A 10,853-nucleotide genomic window follows, 5' to 3' on the forward strand; every position below is an offset into this window, starting at 1 on the left:
TTTGGCTGATTGCTCTTCTTTTTGGCTTCCTGAGTTTTACCCCTTTCTCCTGCTCTTCCAGCCTGCTACTCTGTGCTACGCCCATGCTTACCTTGCTCCCGGAGACCCGGTCCCTCTCGGGAGGGTAACAACGGAAAGTGTTCAGTGCAGATCAGTGAGTAAGCGCCAGCCTGCCCGTGCTTACCTTACTCCCGGAGAGCTTTAGCTACTCTACTTTAAAGAGCAAGTTTCAGAATCTCTTCTGACATCCATTTAATGATGTGGCATGACTGAAAATGACAAGAAACAGTTGCAAACATCTGTTAATAGTTGAGAGGTGGAATTAAGAAGTATGAATCTAGGAAAATTGGACATAGTCAAAACTGAAATGAATCACATGAAGATCGATACCCTAGGCATTAGTTAGCTGAAATTGACTTATACTGGGCATATTGAATCAGATAATCATATATTTTACTATGCTAGTAATGACAAATTAAAGAGGAATGGTGTAATATTCAAGGAACTCTGGTTTTGTAAGTTAAGGCATTTGGATGCTAGCCAAACTGTTCGTGGTTCAAATCCACCAATTGCTCCAAGGAAGAAAGATGGAGCAGACTGATGCAAAGATTTACAGCTTTGGAAACCTAGTAGGGGTCACTATGAGTCAGAATTCACTCAATGGCAGTGAGTTTGTTTTTTTGGTTTGGTGTAATCATCATCAATAAGAACATTTCATGATCTATCCTGTAGTATTATGCTGTCAGTGACAGGACACATATGACCACAAAGAAAGCCAGTTAATATGACTATTATTCAAATTTTTGCACCAATCACTGATGCCAAAGATAAAGTGTTGAAGATTTTAACCAACTTCTGTAGTTTAAAGTTGATCAAACAGGCAATCAAGATGCATTGATAATTACTGTTGATTGGAATGCAAAAGTTGGAAATGAAGAAGGATCAGTAGTGGGAAAATATGGCTTTGGTGAAATAAACACCACCAGATATTCATGATATACTTTTGCAAAGCCATCAACTTACTCATTGCATGTACAACATAAATGGCAACTATAAACATGAACCTCATCAGATAGAAGACACGGGAAGCAAATCCACTACATTTATTAAAAGAGACAACAGAGAACATGCCCAGGGGCTCACTGAGGAGCGGACAATCAATTGCTCATATGCAAGTTCAAGTTGAAGGTGAAGAAAATGAAAACAAGTCCACAAGAGCCAAAGTACAACCTTGGGTATATTCTCCCTCACTTTAGAACAGATTTGATGGATTGCACACTAATGACTGAAGACCAGGCAACAGTTTGCATTATATCATGTATGAAGAAAGCAAAAGGTCATTAAAAACACAGTGTTCATTAGGCAAATGTAAATCAAAACCACAATGAGATACTACTTCACCTCTACTGGAAGGGCTGTGATCATGAAAGTGGAAATAATAGGCATTGGTGAGGATATGGGAGCTCTGGTGGCAGAGTGCCTAAGGCATTTGACTGCTAACCAGAAGGCTGGTGGTTCAAACCCACTAGCCACTCCTTGGGAGGAAGATTGGGCAATCTACTTCTGTAGTGATACCACCTTAGAAACCCAAGGAGGGGTCGCTATGAGTCAGATGCAACTCAACCACAGTTTGGTTGGTTGGGGCGAGGATGTGGAGAAATTGGAAACCTCAATCACTGCTGACAGAAATGCAAAATAGTACAACTGATATGGAAAACTATCTGATGGGTCCTCAAAATGTTAAATATAGAATGACTATATGCTCAGCATTCCCAATCCTAAGTATATATCCAAAAGAATTGAAGCCAGAAATGCAAACAAAAACTTGTACACTAATGTCACTGCAGCACTATTCACAATGGCCCAAAGATAGAAAGAACTCAAATCCATCAACAGATGAATGGATAAACAAAATGTGGTATATACATATAGTGAAATATTACTCAACCATTACTTTTTGAAATGAAGTCTTGATACATGCTACAACTTTGAAACATTATGCTAAATGAAATGTCAGTCACAAAAGGACAACTATTGTATAATCCCACTTATATGAAATAAGAAAATATATAGATATCAAACTTTATTAGTGGTTAATAGGAGTGGAGGGGAAGGGCAAAAGGAGTCATTGCTTAGGGGTTACTAAGTTTCTGTTAATGGTGAACAAATAATTTGGAATTTGTGATGGTTGAACAACATGATGTACATAATCAATGTTATTGAGATTTACATGTAAAATTATTGAAGTAGCAAACGTTTTGCACATGTATTTTTATCACAACAAAAAATATAAAAAGTAAAAAAAAAAAAAAAACCCTATAAATTGACAAGCAAATGAAAAAGCAATTAAATATAAAATAGACAAAAGCGATGAGAAGAAAATTCACAGAATAAGTGTACATAGTCTTAAATAGATGGATTTAGGGAAAAATAAATAAATGCAATATCTTTCTGCCCATCCAGTTGGAAAGCGCAAAGACTGATAACACCGGTTGGTTAAGTGAAAATGGACATTATTGTTTCCTGCTAATATGTTATCCAAACAGTTGACATTTGTTCTTTCAAAGGGGTGTAACTGAAGGAGAGAAGTAGGCAATATATTTCTATATAATTTTTAGTTGTTCAAAGAAGCATGCATTAATTTATAATTAAAAAAAGGATATAAATTTAATTTTAAAATTGTTAGCTCAAATTTATATTACTTTAAATATACTTTATAAAAATATCTTTAAAAAAACATATGAAGGACTGACTGATTTCTATTTCTCCAGAGAGTGGAATTGAGGTGAGCTGGAAAGAGAAAGACTGAAGGAAGAATGAAAAGATTTAATTGTAAGTTTATATATCTGAGGTTTTTTTTTTTTTTTTAACATTAAGTACACAAAAATTTCTGGAATTGGGTGAAATCTATTATAATTTTAAAAAATATTGTTTTACTTTACTGATGTTACTTGTAAGCCTTTACCTTACAGAAAATGTTTGAGCATGTGCACATGTCTGAATGGATATCCAATACAATTTGGTTTGAATTGTTGATAGGTGGGAAAATTTTAAATGTTCATGGATACCAGAGAGTTTTTTTTTAATGTGGTTTATTTATACAATAGGATGCCATAAAATTAATAATAATAACAAGAATTCAGGAACTGCTTTTGATATAGAACAGGATCCATCACAGTGTTGAAGGGAAAAGGAAGTTGCAAAGTAACATGCATAACATGATCCATTTATATAAATGCATAAAGAAATACCAATATGTTTAGCTGGTAAATAGGAAATATCTTTTAAAAAATGTATGAAGGACTTACTGATTTCTATTTCTCCAAAGAGTGGAATTGAGGAAAGCTGGAAAGAGAAAGAATGGGGGGGAAATTAAAAGATTTCATTTTAAATTTATATTTCTCAGTTTTTTTTTAATATTAAGTACACGGAAATTTTTATGTATTTTTTCTTCATTATATAAATAATTGAAAAAAATCTATATATCAGAGCTCCATCATAAAATTAAGTAAAAACTAGAACAAGTAAAATTGGATGGTAATTAATCAAACACTTTAAAGAGACAAAGTAATGCCATTGAAATACACAGCCATGAAAATAAATGTGGAAGGAGAAGAAGGAGAAGTTGGGAACAAAAGTAGGGATAATAATATAATGATAATTTTGGAAAGTAGAATGCTAAAAGACTATAGATAAGAATGTTGAATACTAGCTTTATGGTAGTTTGCAAAAAAAAAGGAATAATGCTTTTCAACATGTAGGTCTTTCTCAATTAGTGAACTGAATTATCACAATTAACTCAAATGACTGCATGAAGCTACAGCATAGAAAAACAAACATATTATGCACAGATACATGAGTGTGTGTGCACACATGCACACACAGAGACTTTTTTCATGGAAGCCATTCTTTTTTTAACTATTTGCTTTGGGTGGGGAGGGGAGGAGTTAAGATTGGGTGAATATGAGGCTTTAATAACTGAACACATGTACTGGAGACATAAAAATCATGATATCTGATGAGATCACAACGCATCAACTAAATTAAAATTGGAGGTAAATTTGGCATGTCACAAATAAAGATTCTAGGAATCACATTCTTGGATATTGCTTGTTTCTAGGGAGGTTATTCCTCCTTCTTTTCTCCTTCTGATATGGAATAGGATCCATCACAGTGTTGTTGAAGGGAAAAGGAAGTTGCAAAGTAATATGCATCTTGTCCTCCCATCACCCTTCTCTTTCCCTCTATCCCTCTCTCCAATCCCTCCTCTCTCTTCTCTCATCTCTTCTCATTTCTTCTTTCTTTTAAATCAGAATTCCACTCGAGGAGACTAGATATGACATTCAACTGGCATAAAAAGAGTATAAATTAAAAGATAGCACAATATTCATTAATCATGCTGTCTTTCTTCTAAGAAATGTCCCATCTGAGAAATGAAACTGTCTTTATGAGTAGCCTTATAACTGGAACTGGGTAAGGATTCCAGCAGTTCATCATGTCAGATGCACAGGTGTTTGATTTTATTTTTACTCAAAAGCCACCAGCCAGCATACTGATACACTGAAGCTCTATTCTCCAGGGCCCTTTTCTCATTTTCTTAGGGCAGCTGCAGGGGTATTGAGTGGTGTAAATGGTTAATGCACTACCTGCCAACTGAAAGACTGGAGGTTCACATCCATCCGAAGGTGTCTCAAAAGAAAGCCCCAATGCTCTACTTCTAAAAGATCAACCATTGAAAACCCTATGAAGCACAGTTCTACTCTAACACATATGGAGTTGCCATGAGTTGATATATATTCAACAATGACTGGTTTGTTTTGGGGGCAGCTACAAATATGCAAGAACCACTAACCAGATCTTAGGTGTACCCACTTAAGGGTAGTGGGGAGTGGATCTTGGATGTGTATGCTGAGTTAGATGAATTGTCCATCCACACTGGCTGATAAGGGACAGAGCCAAGGGTAAGGAAAGAAGTGCAGAGTTATCTGTTTGAAGTCTTGCCCCAGTCCCATGAATGGTAGAGGTGGACTTGACAGAGAGAGTCAAGCAGAGTGATTAGAGAGAGGGTCTAGAGTGAGTGTACTTCAGTGGGAATGTTCAAGGAAGAAACCTTGAACATTCTGAAAGAAGACCTACATAGTAAGGTAAGTCCTACACAGTAAGAAAGAGCCAGCCTTGTGGAGTAGTAGCAATAGTGAGGATCTGTGATCCTATGACCAAACCAAGTTGAATGGAAAAAGCCTAAGGATCTGGAGCAGAAGAACTTGTGGAGATAAATGAAGGCTAGCCAAATGAAAACAAAGGTTATTTATGCAGTGTGCTGTAACAAGGGAGTCAGCCCCATCATTTGTGTTTGGCAGAGACTCAAAGGCAAGCAGGGGAATGGAAAGTTTTGTAGTAGGAAAAAAAAAAAAAAGGAAGCCTTCCAGTATAACCTGATCTGAAGCTGTAAGCATGGGGAAGCTGGAGGTAAGCTGACTAAAAGTAAGGCATCCTCCATGATTGCTTAGGGGAATATTTATCTTTCTCTGGTTGGTCCTAAATTAGAAACAGGGGCAAAAATCAAGAAATCTGCCAGTTATTAATCCAGTCCTGGCCATTTTGGTCCCACTGGGACAGAGATTTTTGTTTGGCTTCCTGGACTGGGAACTGAAGGTCGTGAGTGATCTGACTTCCTGGGCTGGATGCTGCAAGTTGTGGGTTGGAAATGTATTTTATTTATTTCTTCTTTTTAATAGTTTGGTCACTATCCATTTGTTCATTTAGTCTCTCAGGCTCAAGCATCAAGAGAAGGCCAGGAAAGTATAGGCCCTGTGGGCCAAGCTAAGTTCAAAGTGTACTCTAAACAGATCAAGAGGCCAAAGGAGGGTTTCAAGCAAGGAACTGATAAAAACACTCTTAATGTAGTGTTCATAAGGAATTGTTCAGGGACCAGTGAAAATGAGGATGTTTTGACTAAGGAGTAAGGAATTTTTATTTGAGGATCATCTGCTCCACAATCTTGTGGGAGATTGGTGAAAAATATAAGTGTCTAGGTCTTTAGAATGCAGATTCCTAAATTAAGAATCTGAGCCTTTGGAAGGGGAACTAGGAATCTAAGGGATCCTAATGCATATTGAAAACTGCAAACTTCTCCGTACCTTCTTAATAATAGCAGAGGTAACAATGTCCATATGAAAAAGGAATCAACTTTTTCAAAACTTTTTATTGACATATAACATGTGTATGTGTTTGTTCTTTAAGGGATGACAAAATCCTTAACATCTACCTTAAATAATTCTGTGTTTGGTGTTCTTAAAACCTTAAGGAAAAGCAATGGCAGTAATTCAAAATATATACAGCTAAATTCTTACATTAGAAAATAAATAAAAGTACTTTGTAGATTCACTAAAACTTCAGTTATTTTGATTTTACCTAAATTATATAAACTCTGTGTTACTTTTGGTTATATCATGTTAAAAAATGTAGTATTTACAAACATACTTCCTTGTTTGAAAACCATTACATATTGGAGATGGCCTAAGGCATCTGACTGCTAACCAGAAGGCTTGCCGTTCAAACCCACCAGCCACTCTTCTGAAGGAAGATGGCAGCAACCTACTTCTGTAGAGATACCACCTTGCAAACCCAAAGAGGGGTCTCTTATGAGTCAGAATCTACTCCACAGCAGTGAGTTTTTTTGGTAAAAGAACTGATTTTAACTCTAGATAAGTGGTTTTGAATTATGACTATCCTTGTTACTATGTATGTGATTTTCATCTAATTTTTAAACTTCCCAAACCTCTCTTTTATTATCTCTAAATGGGTTTATTATAAGTTCTACAGTGATAAGGAAGGAGCTCTGGTGGTTTAGTGGTTAAGGCATTTGGCTGCTAACAATAAACTCAGCAGTTCTAACCCACTAGCTGCTCCGTGGTAGAAAGAGGGGGCAGTCTGCTTCCGTAAAGAATTAAAGGGTGTGTGTGTGTGTGTGTGTGATGGAGAATAACTCACTACTAGAGGGTCCATTCTGATTCACAGTGCTCCCCTTTGGGTTCCTGAGGGGATAAATCTTTAGGAAGTAGATTGTCCCATCTTCCTTCTCTGGAGTGGCTGGTGGATTTGAACCACCAGCCTTCTGGTTAGCAGTCAAATACCTTAGGCACCACACCACTAGGGCTCCTTTGTAAAGATTTACAGCCTTGGAAACCCAAAGTGAAATGGGGGAGGGGAGAGAAGTGAAGCTGGGGGTGTCACTATGAGTCACAATGACTTCATGAGTTTTGTTTGTTTTTTAAATGGTGATAAAGGGAGCTCTGGTGCCGCAGTGGTTAAAGCATCTGGCTGCTAACCAAAAGGTTGGCGGTTTAAACCCACCAGCCCTCCGCAGGAGAAAGATGTGGCAGCTGGCTTCCAAAACCCTATGGTCAATGTTCTCCCGGGCTAGGCTTAAGCCGCACAGACAAGGGACAGACATTCGTGGCGCAAGGAATTGTTATTCTTCCTCTGCCCGCGGGGCCCTCACCTCTCCTACCCACGCGTTTGAGGTGGTACGTTTGAGGTGCGTGGAAGGCAGGCTTGCGGAATGTGGCCTAACCCTGCTCGCTCGCCCGCTGTCTCATAGCAGAGGCAGAGTTCCCTGACCTAGTGGCCAACCCTTGCTTGTCCTGGCGTCATACCTCATGTTGGGCCTTTGGCGGTGCCCTTGGAGCGCTCCAGGTCGTCCCTCAGGTGCCCTAAGCCAAGCGACGTGTTTACTCCTGTTTCCAGCAACCCCCTCTGGTCACCGCTCACACGTGTGGTTATGGGTGCCTCAAAGAGAGGTGATGAAAGGGGCCTCTAGCAGGTAAGAGAAGGGTTAGCGTCGCGGGAGGGTGCCTCATCATCCCTGTGTGCCAGCGACATTCGGGAAGCTGTTGCTTTGCTTGAGAGGCCCGGGTGTACCTAGTACTTGCAGAGCCCTGCGCAGGGCACGCGAAAGCCGGGATATGAGAGGCCGTGTGTTGTGTCCATTGGTGCCACGTGAAGTCGCCCTCTGAGGTTTCTGATTGGGCGATTACGTAGTCGCGGACCTGCCCCAGGAACTGTATTCGTGGAGGCTGCCCCAGGATGCAAGTCCCTCACGGGGAGGGTCTGGGATAGTGGTCCTCAATAAGCTGCTCTTTCTGTTGTTTCTTCCTTGGCAATTGCATGTATGTGTGTTAGCGCCTGGTCATTCGGGTGTTTTTGTTTGTTTGTTTGTTTGTTTGTTTTAAATAAACAAACTTCGTGGGGCAGCTCAGCTGTGTCCTATAGCGTCTCTATGAGTAAGAATTGACTCAGTTTTTTTTTTCCCCTTCCTTTGGTACACTGATGAGGTTGTTTGAGGACTAAATGAGTGAACTATGTGAATGGCCAAGCAAGATGCCTGTTGTTGTTGTTTTGTGCCCTTGAGTAGAACCGACTCATAGCGACCCCTCCTTGGGTTTCCGAGGCAGTATCACTACGGAAGTAGATTGCCCCATCTTCCTCCCAAGGAGTGGCTGGTGGGTTTGACGCTACCAGATGCCTAGCACATTATAATATGTTTAATAAATATGAATGATCATTGCTATTATCATTATCTAGTAAAGCCATTTTGCTTGATTGGCAAAAATCGTTCAAACTGTGAAACATGACTAGTGGAAAGATGAGGTGCAATATTTGCAGTTTTTACCTGAGAAATGGAAATCCAGAGAGAATCAAACCATGATGGCACCTTAGGTTAGGGACAGGCTGAGTTGCAATTCAGGTTTGAATTGCAATACAATATTTCTAACATAGAATCCTGCTTTCTTTTTGATCCTTCCTGGGGAAAACTCTACCTTTAGCAACTATTTCCATGTTTTTCTTCCAATCACTTCTTCAACTTTGTGTAGCCAAAGACACATTAGGAAATTTTACTCTCTTGCTAAGTGCGATAGATGTTCCAACACCTGGGTGTCTGTTGGGAACTAAATATGTAGTCAAGTAATGACTAGAAGGACCATTAACTTTCTCTCTGGTTACCTCTTCTTGACTATGCTTGATTTGCCTTGTTAGTGGTGTAGTAGAAATGGTACTGATCCATAAGCTCTTGGAAGAATTGCATGAAATTCTAGCTGAGCACTTTTGATTGTCTGCAGAAACATTTTCTTAGATATGTATTCTGTGCCTATTCAGAATTCAAAGTGATATTCAAAGTGGTCACAGTGGCACACAGGTGGGCTTTAGAATATGTCCCTAAGTACTTTTGAGATGGCTAACTAGTTAGCAAATAGTAAAGAGTTTTCCAATGCACATCTCAATGAACAGCATGTTAAAACTGTATTTGTGAGAATGTTCTGAGCTAATGCTTTCATTTTTTAATGAGTCATTGTGACATATATGAATAATTCATTCTTGATACGGAAAGTGTAACCACACAGGTTTTCTCCCCAGGGTGACTTGGTAAAGCTGTTGACAGTACTAAAATGAGTCATAACAGAAGAGCAGCACCAGGGAAGGATTGAAAGGAATCATCAGCAGGCTTTCTGTTGAGGTCGTCTGTAAGAAGAGATCCCTGTGTAAATTTAGGTCTGGTGCCATAAAGCTCATAAAGCTAATGTTTCTGAGGTATACTTGCAGGGAGCTATATATAAAGCCAAACATGATTGTTTAAATTGCTTTTTGGTTATGGGTAAAAAATGGAAAGTCAAAAATCCCCCTACATTGGCAGACATTCTTAGGGTCTAGCATTCATTTGTATAATTCAGAAAAAATTCCTCAAAATGAGATGCAGGGATCTTTCCGTTACAGTGGTCATATAATTTGGATATCGTGTTGGACATATTATAGATAAAGAAACTTGGGTGAGGAAAGTTCAATAACTCACCCCAAAACATGTAGTATGTCAATCCCTGTATTGAACTTAAATCTGTCTGATTTCTACGCCTTAAGGCAAAACTTCTTTTCCCAACATTGACAATGCTCCTTTTCCCAACACTGACAAAAGTCTAAATCAAGGTCTGTGAACAGTTCTTTGAGGGACTACCTTATAAGAGAAAACATTAATAGATTTAATTTCATAAATATTAAACCTTCCCTCATCATGATTAGCATAGTTAAGTACTTGGCAATGAATGAGAAGATTGGCAGTTCAAATCCACCCAGATGGACCTCCGAAAGATCAGCCATTGAAAAGTTTATAGGGCACAGTTGCTCTAACATGGCGTTACCATGAGTCTGAATCCATTTGATGGCAACTTGTTTGATTTGGTATTTTACAGTTGCCTCAAAACACTGTAAGTTAAATTAAAATGCAAGCAAAAAGTCAAGAAACATTTAAACATATTTGACAAAAGGTTAATAATTCCAGTATAGAAAGAATTCTGGTATTTTAATAAGACAGACATGTTTAAAAGGAAGTAAATAAAATGAGTAAATAAAAAAAAAAATAGCCAATAAATCAATATTATACAAAAGTATTTATTCTCACTAGTAATCAGATAAATGGACATTAAGTCAGTGGTATAAAATGGATTGGTCATCAATTTATAAAATATTAAAAATAGCAATCGTATCTAGTCTTAGCATTTTTATTGATAGTGAAATAGACACTAAAGAGGAAGGTAATTTGACAATTTATAGCACAGTAATTTCATTTGTAGGGATATGTCCTAAGGAGTTTTCAAGGTTGGGTGCTATGATTGAGTAAACAGTATTTTCAATGCATTGTTGTCAATAAGGATGTATAACAGCTATACATCAATCATCACTAAAGCCTACCTTTTTTTTTTTAAAGCAGTTTAACTCTAGGATATGGAATGGGTGACTTGAGTTTTAAATTAGTCTATGCATAGAGAAAACAACAGGAAATATAAACCAAAAAATTGGTA

Source organism: Orycteropus afer, unplaced genomic scaffold (assembly GCF_000298275.1).
Source record: "Orycteropus afer afer isolate SDZICR_OR568_19922 unplaced genomic scaffold, OryAfe1.0 scaffold00180, whole genome shotgun sequence".
In the NCBI taxonomy this organism is placed as follows: domain Eukaryota; kingdom Metazoa; phylum Chordata; class Mammalia; order Tubulidentata; family Orycteropodidae; genus Orycteropus; species Orycteropus afer.